Source organism: Lycorma delicatula, chromosome 1 (genome assembly GCF_047948215.1).
Source record: "Lycorma delicatula isolate Av1 chromosome 1, ASM4794821v1, whole genome shotgun sequence".
NCBI classification, from domain to species: Eukaryota; Metazoa; Arthropoda; class Insecta; order Hemiptera; family Fulgoridae; genus Lycorma; species Lycorma delicatula.
Genome location: NC_134455.1, coordinates 392,737,214 through 392,752,934, shown reverse-complemented (window position 1 = coordinate 392,752,934; position 15,721 = coordinate 392,737,214).

The window sequence follows — 15,721 nt, the reverse complement described above, 5'->3', positions numbered from 1 at the left end:
AAGTGTGCTAGATGTGCTGTAGGTACAGAGGAACGCTGCCGAACGGGATGGAGGTTCGTTGGGATGAGGGTTGTACACATCCGACGGGCGCCAGGAGGGCCGCTGGGTGGAAGGGCATTGGGTGTTGTATCGGTCGGGGCGTTTTAAGTGGGATATCGGTTGGGGCGCGTAGGGTGGGGGAAGCGACTCATCCAAAGTGTGCTAGATGTGCTGTAGGGAGAGGGGAACGCTGCCGAACGGGATGCAGGTTCGTTGGGATGAGGGATGTACACATCCGACAGGCGCCAGGATGGCCGCTGGGTGGAATGGCGTTGGGTGTTGTATAAGTCGGGGCGTTTTAGGTGGGATATCGGTTGGGGCGCGTTGGGTGGAGGAAGCGGCACATCCAAAGTGTGCTAGATGTGCTGTAGGGAGATGGGAATGCTGCCGAACGGGATGGAGGTTCATTGGGATGAGGGTTGTACACATCCGACGGGCGCCAGGAGGGCCGCTGGGTGGAAGGGCGTTGGGTGTTGTATCGGTCGGGGAGTTTTAGGTGGGATATCGGTTGGGGCGCGTTGGGTGGGGGAAGCGGCTCAACCAAAGTGTGCTAGATGTGCTGTAGGGACAGGGGAACGCTGCCGAACGGGATGGAGGTTCGTTGGGTTGAGGGTTGTACACATCCGACGGGCGCCAGGAGGGCGGCTGGGTGAAAGGCCGTTGGGTGTGGTATCGGTCGGGGCGCGATAGGTGGGATATCGGTCGGGCCGCGTTGGGTGGGGGAAGCGGCTCATCCAAAGTGTGCTAGATGTGCTGTAGGTACAGAGGAACGCTGCCGAACGGGATGGAGGTTCGTTGGGATGAGGGTTGTACACATCCGACGGGCGCCAGGAGGGCCGCTGGGTGGAAGGGCATTGGGTGTTGTATCGGTCGGGGCGTTTTAAGTGGGATATCGGTTGGGGCGCGTTGGGTGGGGGAAGCGGCACATCCAAAGTGTGCTAGATGTGCTGTAGGGAGATGGGAATGCTGCCGAACGGGATGGAGGTTCATTGGGATGAGGGTTGTACACATCCGACGGGCGCCAGGAGGGCGGCTGGGTGGAAGGCCGTTGGGTGTGGTATCGGTCGGGGCGCGATAGGTGGGATATCGGTCGGGCCGCGTTGGGTGGGGGAAGCGGCTCATCCAAAGTGTGCTAGATGTGCTGTAGGGAGAGGGGAACGATGCCGAACGGGATGTAGGTTCGTTAAGATGAGGGTTGTACACATCCGACGGGCGCCAGGAGGGCCGCTGGGTGGAACGGCGTTAAATGTGGTATCGGTCGGGGCGCGTTAGGTGGGGTATTGATCTGGATGCAGATTGGAGCCGATACTGTCTAGTCAAGTTCACCATACTCAGCCTACGGGGATCTCAAAATTCATCGTAAGTAACACTTATTTGCAATGAATATATTTACTTATATATTACATCTAGACTTTCCGATTATCTTTACTGTTGAATATATCTTTCAGTTTCATCTCTTAAAAAATTATTTCTATTAAATATGGTGGTACAACTTCAAAACCTCACAATATGATTCCTAATTTTACCAAAATCACTTGTTTTAATTTTTTCAGGTGCTAATGGTTCTCTGTATGTGTGAATTGGGAAATGATGAAAAAGTCTAATAGCTGTAATAAGTAGTATGCTGTAATGTAGAATAATAATTAATTATAATAATAATCGTTGGTAAGTGGATTGTCTGTCATAAAGTACTTTGCAAAAAAAAAAATAAATAAATATTTGGCAACTTTTTTAATTTTCTTCAGTTGACAGATTTGTTTTTTAAATATCTACTTTAAAATAAATTTAAAGTCAAATCTGTCTCCATTAATTTATGCTTGTCACACAGAATATCATTCGTGCCTGAAAAACTATAACAAGTGATTTTGGAAAACTTAATGATACTAATGTAACATTTTTCATGAACATGTTATGATAGGAAAAATATAAATTAAAAGTTTAATGTTTAAGCGCTTTAGTTTCCATTTTTGATATCGTTATGTATCTCCATCTACATGTGTAAATAATAATTTCACATCGGTTGTGAAAAATTACTTCTATATCATATTCAGTATCATCATATCTAGTTTATAACTAAAAGAAATAGACTTCAGAAATGATTACTTATATTAAAATACATTTATTAGAAAATTCAATTAGAAATGGTATTTAGTTTATTGAACAAATGTAAATAAAAAGAAACGTTGCAGTTAAGTTTTGATGGTATTTTAACATTTATATTTATGTATCTTATATTAGTTATTTATATATGTATGAACACACGACACGTTTAATAAAATAAAACAAAATGTGGAAATAAAAAAATATTATTAGAGTGGAGATGAACATGTAAAAAAAAAAATTACCGTATTACAATATAATATTAATTGTTATAAAAATATTACTTAAAATATTCGTGTTATTAATAATTGATGTAATTGTGTAATAGTTTACAACTTTTTTATGTAATATCAGAACTTTGTTTTCAAGTTATGAATATTCAAATGCTAACAAACAATTGTTATGTCAGTAGAGTTTTGGTGTAATATTTCCCTTTACAACTTTTATAAATATATCTTTATTCATATTTGTATTAATATAGATGTAATATTTCTATATCAACTTTCATATATATTAGCGATTTTCGTTGCAAATAGGAAAGACTTTTGGTTAGGTTATTTATTTATTAACTCAGTGTCAAATAAAGGGCTGGCAGGAGTAGGTTTTGTAATAAACAAAAAGATAGAGAAGAGCGCAGATTATTTCAAAAAGCTTAGCAATTGAATCACTATAATCAGGATAAAATCAAAACCTAAGCCGACAATGATTATTAACATCTATATGCTTACAAGTGCCCATAATGAAGAAATTGACAAAGCAATTAAACACATAGAAGGAAATGAAAATTTAACAATACTTGAAGATTGGAATACAAGCATTGGAAAAGGCAAGGAATGAAAATATTGTGGGTGAATATGGGCTGGGCAAAAGGAATAAAGGGGACCGAATCATTCAGTTTTGCACGAAGTATAATTTACTTCGTGCACCACACGAAGTTTAAAAATCATAATAGAAGAGTAACCACTCTTAGTAAAAGCCGGGCGATACTACAAGGTATCAGGTAGATTAAATCATGGTTAAGCAAAAATTTAGTAAGAAACTCATTGACTACAAAGCATATCCAGGAGCAGACATTGATAGCAACCATAATTTAGTGATAATGAAATGTAGATTGGGGTTTAAAATCCTACAGAAAAGATTTCAGATGAATCGCTGAAATTTAGAGAAGCTTGAGGAAGAGGAGGTAAAGAAGATTTTTGAGGAGGACATCGCAAGAGGTCTGAGTAAAACAGATAAGGTAGAAAATGTAAAAGAATGGGGAATGTTAAAAAGGAAATTCTTAAATCAACAAAAACAAACCTAGGGGGATGATTGCAGCTGATGATTAACATAGAAAGTATAAGAATGCTAGTGATGGTGGTAAAAGGAACTATTGACAGTTAAGAAATATTATAAACAGGATGTGCAAATTATCAAAAGAATGGAACGGTGTTCAGAAGCGGAAAAAGAAATGATCATTGGTAAAATAGACAGAGCATACTGGGAAATAAAGGAGAATTTTTTGGTACATAAATTCTGTTAAATAAAGATAGTAAATCGATTTATTATACGGAAGGAAAGGTTAATAAGTGGGCGGAATATAATGAAGAGTTTTATGGAGGAAATGAATTAGAAACTGCTGTTATAGAGGAAGAAGAGGAAGTTGAAGAGGATGAAAAGGGAGTTGCAGTACTGAGATATGAATTTAATACAGAAAAATTATCTTAACTACTCATGCATCAAAAATCTGAACTAGAATTCTGTACAGAATAATTGAGAGGAGAGTGGAAGGAGAAGACCAATTTGGTTTCAGGATAAGTATAGGGACAAGGAAGCAATTGCTGTGCTCAGATTAATAGTAGAAGGAAGAGTAAAGAAAATCAAACCGACATACATGGCACATAGACTTAGAAAAAGCATTTGACAATGTAGACTGGAATAAAATGTTAGCATTTTAAAAAGTTTAGGGTTCAAGTATAGTGATGCTAACAGTTATAGGAACCAAAATGCAACAGTAAAAAACAATTTAGATCCAGAGTAACAATGCAAGGTGAAAAGATAAAAATGCTAATATTTGCTGATGATATATTAATTCTTGTTGAGACAGAAAAGATTTTGAAGAAACAATGAAGGCATGGATGATGTCCTTCGCATGAACTACCACATGAAAAAAAAAAATTACAAAATAAAAGTAATGAAATATAGTAGATATAAAGTAGATGGACCACTGAATATAAAAATAAGATGAGAAAAGGCTGTGGAGGTAGAATTTTATTATTTGGGAATTAGAATTACTAAAGACAGACGAAACAGGAGCGATATAAAATGCAGAATATTACGGGTGAATGAGCTTTCAGTCAGAAATACAGTGTGCTTTCATAAAAAATTAATTTAATTTGTCAGGAAACCATTTTTGAGAATATGTTTAGCTACTTTATATGAAAGCGAATGTAGCTTTATATGGAAGTGAAACTTGGAAGATGGGAGTACCTGAGAAGAGAAGATTAGAAGTTTTTAAATTGTGATGCTTTAGGAGAATGGTAAAAATCAGGTGGCTGGATAAAGTAACATATGAAACGTTATTGCAGCAAATTGATGAAGGAAGAAGCATTTGGAAAAATATAGCTAAAAGAAGACAGACTTAATATGCCACATCTTACGGCATTCTGGAATAGAGTTGCTTTGATATTGGAGGGACAGGTAGATGGGAAAAATTGTGCAGACAGGTAACATTTGTTATATGTAAAATAAATTGTTAGGGATGTAGGTGGTATACCAAAGTGAAATGGCTGATACTAGGTAGGGAATCTTGGAGAGATGCATCAAACCAGTCAAATGACTGAGGACAAAAAAAAGTCTGTTTTTCTTTTAAACTTTTAATCATCAATCTGAGAAAAAATTATTATTTATATAGTTTTAATAATTCTCAATATATTTCTGTTTTGTAGTGTATTATAGAGAATATTAGAAATTAAATGTAATTTTATAAATGTATTAAGTGTCAATAAATGTATTTCTGTTAATACTTCGTGTTTGTTTGTTTATTACCCCTTCACCTTTCCTACAGAAAGCAGATAAGAAATGGGTTAAAATTTGCAATTACTATTTTAAGGTAAAAGATAGAAAAGAAAGACAATATATTTAACTAGAATTGTTTATTAATAAGTGTGATTTTCCAATTAGAAAGGCTATATACATACATATACTGATTCGATTACTTACTTTACTTTGTATTGGAAGAGGCTTCATATTTGTACAGGTCACAGGAATCTCCAGAAGAGCCAGTTACTCTACCAATTGGTGATCAAATTCCAGAGCGTCGTCATACAGGTTAACATGTGTTTCAGCCAAAAACCAAATGATCAATTTAAATAATTCTAGTTAAATAATTTCTAGTTTTACATGGGCTCAACGTGTAATGAGTTACTGTTTAAGCTTTATTAATAACCCTCAAGCACAAAATTTGCGCCTTCGTGGTCCATTATCAGCTTCTGAACTTCGATTAGCAGAGCGTGCTTTGGTGAAGATTGTGCACGAAAATCGTTTCCAAGTGAGCTTAACGATTTGCAGCTAAAAAAACCACCAACCAAAACCAGCAAACTCATTTCTCTAAGACCATTCATGAACAAAAATAATGTAATATTATTACGTTATTGGTAGAAGATTACAGCACTCAGATTTAACTCCAGATCAAATTCACCCCATTGTCTTACCAAAGAATCATATATTTACCGACGATTGCCAGATATTTTCACATCAAAATGCTTCATGCAGGGCCACAGTTGTTTTTAACGCACTTTTCGTCAAAAAAATTAGCCGATTAATGGCAGGAATTTCGCTACTAATATCTTCCGTCAATGCATCATATCTTTCAAGGTAAACCTAGGTAATTACTAGTTGGGATAATAGATTTTTTGCAATTTATTTCTTGTCGCAATATTATTTCAAACGAACGTTAATATTTTCAGTTCATTTACTAAGCCTAAAATTTTTGATTTTCCTAATTATAATATTTCTTTTACAAATATTTTACTTTTTCGTAATAAATAATACACTTTGAATCTCCTTTTATTAAATAAAAGGGATTTTAAAAAAAATTTAATTTAATTTTTCTACAACGGTTAATTAACAAATACACTATATCCTTAGAGCTAATATTATAACAAACTTTTAATAAATATTCGAATTCTCTTGTTTTCTAATTTAGGTTCCGATAGAAATTGATTAATATAATACGTATTTGGAAAACTTTTATATTTCATTAAATAACTCTCTCTTAATACAGTGCTGGGGTGCAGCATTCCTAATTTACAAAATGTCAACGAAATCTCAGTATCTTAAATTAAACTTAAAATATTGTTATATAAAATACTTAACCGATTAAGAAAATTTCTTAATTTTTTTAATCCGATAAAATTTTTAACATTTATATTAATTATTAACAACTTATTACGTAATTTTTAAAAATTAAACTTTATTTATACTAACCGCTTCATTAAATTCATTTATAATATCGGTATAAACAGAGTGATGGTCATTAATCGGACTTACAATATCAAGTTATTTGTATTTACTTGTTCTAACAATTTTTTATACTTTTCTCAAAAACTTTGCCAAATTTTACAAAGCATTTTTTATATAGATATACTTTCTATAGGCTTAAACTGTAATTAACAATTCTTCGAATAATTCCTATTCCAGGAATACATACCAGTAATAATACTTATACATACAAAATACAATACTATAATTTATATTATATATATATATATATATATATATATATGTTAGGTTCTGGAAAAACTTTACAAAATTCAGGGATTTTTTAATAAAAGAAAATAATTTTTTTAATTCACACAAAGAATTAAATTTACTCACTTAGCATTTGTTAATACAAATCCCATAAGTACTATAGATTTATAAATAAGAAAAAACAAAAGTGCTTTCGAATTTTTATTGAATATCAGATGTGGAAATGTAATTCTTCATCTACCATATCTCTTTTTTATTTAAAAAAACAAACTTTTTTCACTAAATAGAAAAGGCCGCTTCATTTTGCATAATTATTTCCTTAGTTACCATGATCTAATTGCAAAAGGGTTACAGTGTAATTCACAACATCATCCACTACCTGAAAATCAAAGAAACATTACAACAATTTCCACTTTCTTCCATAATAAGATTTTTTTATTAAACGTAAATATTTGTATTTCCATACAAAACTATAAAATATAAATTTATGGAATATATAAAAATTACACTTGGATTTTTATCGCTAATAAAATAAAGCTGCTTGTTATCACACAACACATTACTGTATCGAGAAAATACCTTTCTATATGTAGTAATACAAGTCTGAGAGGTTATGTTTTACATTATTTTTCATTAATTCTGAGTAAAAGATATTATAGAAAAACCTTTCAAATATTATTGAATTGTTGAAGGGAATTTAAATTACTTTATTATAATAAGGGAATAAGTTTACTAATTAAGGGAATAAGAAACTTTATTTATAGTTGTCTTACCCTCACGATTCAATTTTAAATAAACGAAGTCCCAACACAAATTAAGTATATTTAAAATCAATTTACACCTTTGATTTTGAAACCTATTAATGGCGTAAATTTTATTTAACGGATACGCACATATTGCATACACATGCTGCATGTCCACGAACATAAATATTCAAGTTTAACATTAGCTTAATCTAATAATACATGTTTATCGTTTATTTTAATAAAAACTTAATTATAAACGTTAAAAACAATAAGGTAAACAAACATAGCCGTATTTTAAACATTGTTGTAATTCTTAGATATTTTTAATGGCGGATTAGTTATATGTTTAATAATTAACGGTTAATTTATTACCTTGATTATAACGTCATTATTTATGACAAAGCCAAAGCTACCGCAAACATTAAACGGTGCAGTATGAAGTTGATCGATCAATAAATATATCTGTAACAAATTATAAAATGGAGTAATTTAATATATAGATAAAATTAGGTAGTATGTAGTTCTTAACTCTGTTCATCGATTTCACATGTACACACCCTTTCATTCTTTTTCTTTCTTACCCCAAGTAGTATTATTACAAGTATGTGTATACCGATTGTGTTTAGGTAAAATGACTTAACCCACGTAAAAGAAAATTTTTCAGAATAGAAATTATTATTTTTTTTTTTTATAGAATACTTCTATTAGTTTTTTTTGTCTTCTGTCATTTGACTGGTTTGATGCAGCTCTCCAAGATTCCCTATCTAGTGCTAGTCGTTTCAATTCAGTATACCTCTACATCCTACATCCCTAACAATTTGTTTTACATATTCCAAACGTGGCCTGCCTACATAATTTTTCCCTTCTACCTGTCCTTCCAATATCAAAGCGACAATTCCAGGATGCCTTAGTATGTGGCCTATAAGTCTGTCTCTTCTAACTATATTTTTCCAAATGCTTCTTTCTTCATCTATTTGCCGCAATACCTGTTCATTTGTCACTTTATTCACCCATCTGATTTTTAACATTCTCCTATAGCACCACATTTCAAAAGCTTCTAACCTTTTCTTCTCAGATACTCCGATCGTCCAAGTTTCACTTCCATATAAAGCGACACTCCAAACATACACTTTCAAAAATCTTTACCTGGCATTTAAATTAATTTTTTATGTAAACAAATAATATTTCTTACTGAAGGCTCGTTTAGCTTGTGCTATTCGGCATTTTATATCGCTCCTGCTTCGTCCATCTTTAGTAATTCTACTTCCCAAATAACAAAATTCTTCTACCTCCATAATCTTTTCTCCTCCTATTTTCACATTCAGTGGTCCATCTTTGTTATTTCTACTACATTTCATTACTTTTGTTTTGTTCTTGTTTATTTTCATGCGATAGTTCTTGCGTAGGACTTCATCTATGCCGTTCATTGTTTCTTCTAAATCCTGTTTACTCTCGGCTAGAATTACTTTATCATCAGCAAATCGTAGCATCTTTATCTTTTCACCTTGTACTGTTACTCAGGATCTAAATTGTTCTTTAACATCATTAACTGCTAGTTCCATGTAAAGATTAAAAAGTAATGGTGACAGGGAACACCCTTGTCGGACTCCCATTCTTATTACGGCTTCTTTCTTATGTTCTTCAATTGTTACTGTTGCTGATTGGCTCCTGTACATGTTAGCAATTGTTCTTCTATCTCTGTATTTGAACCCTAGTTTTTTTTAAAATGCTGAACATTTTATTCCAGTCTACGTTATCGGATGCCTTTTCTAGGTCTATAAACGCCAAGTATGTTGGTTTGTTTTTCTTTAATCTTCCTTCTACTATTAATCTGAGGCCTAAAATTGCTTCCCTTGTCCCTATACCTTTCCTGAAACCAAATAGGTCTGCTCCTGACACTTCCTCCACTCTCCTCTCAATTCTTCTGTATAGAATTCTAGTTAAGATTTTTGATGCATGACTAGTTAAACTGATTGTTCTGTATTCTTCAAATTTTTCTGTCCCTGCTTTCTTTGGTATCATTACTATAACACTTTTTTTTGAAGTCTGACGGAACTTCCCCTTTTTCATAAATATTACACACCAGTTTGTATAATCTATCAATCGCTTCCTCACCTGCACTGCACAGTAATTCTACAGGTATTCCGTCTATTTCAGGAGCCTTTCTGCCATCAAATCTTTTAATTCTCTCAAATTCAGATCTCACTATTGTTTCTTCCCTTTCATCCTCTTCGGCTTATAAATCGGTATACCATTTTTGTTTAACACATTATGAGATTTTAATTTATGTACGCCAAAATCTCCCTTAACTTTTCTGTATGCTCGGTCTATTTTACAAAAGTTCATTTCTCTTTCCACTTCTGAACACTTTTCATTAATCCACTCTTCTTTCGCTAGTTTGCACTTCCTGCTTATAGTATTTCTTAATTGTCGATAGTTCCTTTTACTTTCTTCACCGCTAGAATTTTTATATTTTCTACGTTCATCCATCAGCGTAACATATCGTCTGAAATCCAAGGTTTTCTACCAGCTCTCTGTTACGCGTAAGTTCGCTTCTGCTTATTTAGTAATTTTCTTTGTAACAATCTCCCATTCTTTTTCTACATTTTTCTACCTTATCTTTTTTACTCAAACGTCTTGCGATGTCCTCCTCAAAACCTATTTTACTGCCTCTTCCGCAACTGATCTTCTTACTGCCTCTTCTAAATTCTACTGATTCATGTGACACCTTTTCTTCAGGATTTTAAACCCCAATCTACGTTTCATTATCATTAAATTATGATCGCCATCAATGTCTGCTCCAGGGTAAGCTCTGCAGTCAACGAGTTGATTTCTAAATATTTGCTTAACCATGATATAATCTATCTGATCCTTTGTGATATAACCTGGCTTTTTTCATGTGTATATTCTTCTATTACGATTTTTAAACTGGGTGTGGTGCACGAAGTAAATTATACTTCGTGCAAAACCGAATGAGTCGGTCCCCTCCTTTATTCCTTTTGCCCAGCCCATATTCAACCTTAATATTTTCATTCCTTGCATTTTCTATTGCTTGTATTCCAATCTCCAAGTATTATTAAATTTTCATTTCCTTCTATGTGTTTAATTCCTTCGTCAATTTCTTCATATACACACTACTCATCATTATGGGCACTTGTAGGCATGTAGATGTTAATAATCATTGTCGGCTTAGGTTTTGATTTTATCCTGATTACAATGATTCTTTTGCTAAGCTTTTTGTTCATTACAAAACCTACTCCTGCCTGCCCATTATTTAGCCGAATTAATAATTCTAAAATCACCGGACCAAAAGTCGTTTTCCTCTTCCCACCGAACCTCGCTAATTGCTACTATATCTATATTTATCCTATCCATTTCTCTCTTTAAATTTTCTAACCTATCAACATTTTTTAGACCTATAACATTCCACGTTCCGACTCGAAGAAAGTTATTTTTAATTTTCTGGTGACCGCTTCTTTAGTAGTCCCCACCCGAAGATCCGAACGGGGGACTAGTTTACCTCCGGAATATTTTACCAAGGAAAGCGCCTCCATCTTTGTTGTATGAAAATGCAAAGAGCTACATTCTTTTGGAAAAAAAAGCAGCTATAGTTTACCAATGCTTTCAGCTGCGCAGTACTCAGAAGACTGAGTGATGTTGATATGGCCGTTTAAGTTCTCCTGACCAACGCTCTTAACACCTATTGAAAGAACTGCTGCCCTCTTTCAGGAATTCTAAGGTATTCTAAGTCACGAAAGATGCTGTCAAATCTGTACTAGGTCCGGTGTTCGCGTTTCCGCGGTTTCGGTTAGTTAGTTTGAGGGAATCATGTTAGGTTGGATGTGAAGATTTCCGTTTGAGTCCTGCGTGAAGGCAAAATTTGATTTGTATATTTTACTGATGCAAATGTCTGCCGAGGCATTTACATCGGTTGCTTCCCGACCAAGGCCTGGCTGATGACTGTGAGATGTAATCAGTTAGAGGGTCTAAAGACGACCTCCGGTAAAACCCCTCAGGGCTTGGAACGGAGGGAGTAGTGTGGCGATCGGTAAACTCACAAGATGGGTGTCTTCCCCCTACGGGGTTGGGATGCCCTCTTTCAGGAATCATTCCTTAGTCTGGCTCTCAACAGATACCTCTCTGATAGGCAAGGTTTCATGATTGATAGAGGGAGGAAACTTCAGGAAAGTGACATAACCTACAATAAAGTTTTAAAATCGTTTTACCTAACATCAGCTGACTAATTATGGGATATGCAAAATTGCTTGTAGATTAAAAACCATTTTACGTTGATAGATTATTCAAATCGGTCGGTTAACCAGATGTATTTTTTGCATTTATATTTTAAATAAGATCATCTTAAATTACTTTACTAGAAATGAATGTGATATGGCATTTGTGAGGATGAATGAAAAGATTGCCAAATATAAAACAATGAGGGTTAAGTCACTTTATCTAAACACCCCCGTTATATCAGTACCTCATTAAATAAGTCTTCATCCATAAATGCTGTGTTCAATTTCAGTAAATCTTTTTTCATTTCTCGAACCTTAAACAGATAAACAAAATGAAAGAAAATTTTAAATCAAATTTGACACGTTCTAGAATATTTTGATTTGTACTGCGGTATTATGCTACGATAATATTTGATTGAATAATGAGCGATAGATTTTGTATAATAAGTCAAAAAAATATTTTTATAACAAAATAGAAATAATATCGATAAAAACTGGTAAAATAAGTTATGAATACAAATGAAAAGGAAAGGCTAAAATAAAATTATCTTATTAAGTTTTACTTTTAGATTTTGTGATCGCAAGCAAACAAATTTCTGTAGATATTTCTCAAACCGCTATTCATTTCTTTTCCCATCCGACTTTTGGCTCTTGTGGAAGTAACTCGATGAATTCTAGCAAAGTAATGGATTACCAGAATAGTGTTCAGGAGTTCAATTCCATCAGAAGGCAAAACTAATACTGAGGTAGCTAGGTTGAATTCTGTTAAACGTATTTTAGTGTGTTGGTTAAGCCAGAAAATGTATACTGTGTAAAGTAATTTCTATTGTAAGATGAATGTTTCAGGTGGATGTATTTGTATATTTCAGGCTTACCGATGGGTATCTTAATACAACTCTGTAAAATTCATGGATATTTTTATCAAAAATTATAATGTAATTTACTCCTTAAATAGGTATTCTCAATAAGCAATTATATATATATATATATTCGGTCTTACAGGTCAAAAAGCAGTGGTCAAAATTGGATATAGTGTACGGAGTGAATGTATAACCTTCAGGATTGAATGTGACTCCACGTTAATCATTGTTTATTATTCTGCTGAATGTCTGTGTAATTTTCAGTAAAATCTTGAGACTCGTGTCACATCCCATACAACCACGGGATTGATAGAGAATCTCTATTGAAACATCCTTCGCCTGTATTAACAATACTGGAATTATTCCCGATCGTAAAGGTTATATGATTTGGGTGTGACGTTAGCAGATAGCTTCAGACTGTTACCTCCAGACAGATGACTTTTAGTTAGAAAAAATTGCTGTCGGTTTACGATTAAAGGATTCATACTTTAACAAAATTCTAGTAATTTTGTAAAACTAAATAAGTCGTTCGGTGAATTATCGGCATAATTCATGAAAAATTTGTTACTCTATAATTTGGACGGCAGGAGGTACTTCGGAAAGCAAAACGTTATCAATACTTACCTAAATATTAGCAACTTAAGTTTTTAAGGACATAACAGTTTACTTATATTCATCATTATGGTAATGCAATTATTATGTCGTATCACTTAATGCCAAATCAAAATTAATTAAAGCTACTTAAAGATAAGAACAATCACTAGTCTAAGGGGTGATTCAGTGCATCGTGAAATTAATTTGTTTCAATTTTTCTTGAAATAAAAATCTCCATTATTTTGTCACGGCATTCAGTCACCATGTGGTTTAAAAATATAGGTCCGATACGAAAAATTATTCCGGCTGTTGTCTTATAAGATCTCTTACAGCAAATCAGTTTGCAAAAATCACGGTCTATAAGTCGTAATTTGTAATGTATTTCCATTTAGCTATTTATTTAAAGCAAAGTGTCCTGACCGATAGACTGACTCATTCTCAAACTATTCAAGCTAGGAAGGTGAATTTTTGAGTGCGTATTGTTTTTATACCTTAGGCGTTTATTAATGAAGAGTTCTGGAAAAATCGCAATATAAGGAATAGAAAAGAGAAGGAATTTAAAAATGAATTTTCTAAAACGAGTTATGTTTTCTACAAAACATAAGGTTTATGTTACTCGGCTATTTTTTCTTATAGTCGATCAGTAATTCTTAATTTAAATTCTGTAAAAAACAGTATTGAATATTCCCAAAAAACACAACTTTGAAGAAACGAAAAATAAATATATTTACCTTTGGAACAGATTTAGAATACGAGAAAAAATGTGGGCTATAACTGTAAAATTGACATGTAATTTACATAGGAATAACTTAATAGATAATGTAAAAAACCTATTAACTACTATAAATTTACTAATCTCCATCTTATGAGGACGAAGCTTCAACTTAAAAAGGTAATCTGAAAAAATCGTTTAAAATCAATTCGGCTTAAACTTACAAAAACTAGCAAAATATTTCTTTGAATAACAGAAAGTTAAGAACAAAAAATGAAAGCGACAAAATCACGCAACGCACATTTTTAATAGAATAAGTTTGTTTGCACGACTGAAAAAAACAATGCTTACCAATTTATGCGGTCTATCCACTAATATAATGAAACAAAAATAACACAGTCCAAAATACGCTACCCAAGACGATGAAATAAATACGTTATTTTCATTTACGAATAAACACGATAAATAACTTTGCATTGATAGGATAATCACAATAATAATATTTTTGTTAAACAAATAAGGACCGTATATGTTGTTAAGTGCTTCGTAACACTTGTGTAAATCGTAGTGTAAAAGTCGAATTTTTTCAATGTATTTTGTAGGCGTATCATTTTTAAACGATTGATTCTTGATGTTTTTTACAAATCGATTTATTAACCTGTTTAGAAATTTTAACCGATTATAGACTGAAAATATAACGGAAGTAACGAACAGAAAATTCACGTGGTCTGGAAAAGCTAAGATTAAATCAAGTAGTAACCAATAAATGTTCAAAAAAAATTTATTTAACCCGCCGGTAATTAAATCGATTAGACGATCTTTAATACAAAAAGGAATTATCGATAGACCGAACGCAAGGAAAACGTATTTATAATAACGTTTTCCTAAATAAAGATGAACGTTTTTATATTCGAAACTCTTTAATAAATTTTTGTCATATATATCAAAGTTGATAAAAATTTTATGAATATCTTTATAGGCCACAAAAAGGATTATTTGTTTAAGTAATGCTTGGATAAAGCCGAAAATTGCAAAGGGAAAACTCTTAATTCGTAAGTTATCGTTTTTGTCCGAAAACTTTTGAAAAAGAAACAAAGCAGAAAAATAAAGAGCGATTATTAATGAATACGTGTAAACAAATTGTTTACTTCTCCAATCGCAAGTAAAATAACCGAATTCAGATGTCGTTTCCTTTAACGGAAGCAGACCGATAAATTTAAATGTTTTAAAAAGAAGTTTAATCGAGTCATAAAATCTCGGAATTTCTTTGTTTTTTGCTCTATTAACTCTGCAGTTCTTCATATTATGTTTATTCTTCCTTAGGTGAAAACGATTTAAGTCATTCACTTCCAAAAGGTGTTTATCGTACTGATTACACCGTAATGGGATTTCTCCTGCAATATTGTTGTACAGAGAACAGTAATTTAAAGAGTATATTATTCATTATCATTAAGTCTTTCTGTTAAATGTCTCCGATATCAATCGTTATTGGTAAGAAAACGAAATTATAGTTTTCAATATCATTTATTTAAAATCACTTAAATAAATTGTATTTTTTATAACAAAATTGATATACCTAACACTTATTCAATTATAAGAATATTTACACGAGTGTGAAACCGATAAATTGCTGAATTGTGTTGAAACATTTATCGGAAATGATTATTCGTTTTAGAGGCCAGCATATAAATAAATGACTGTTAT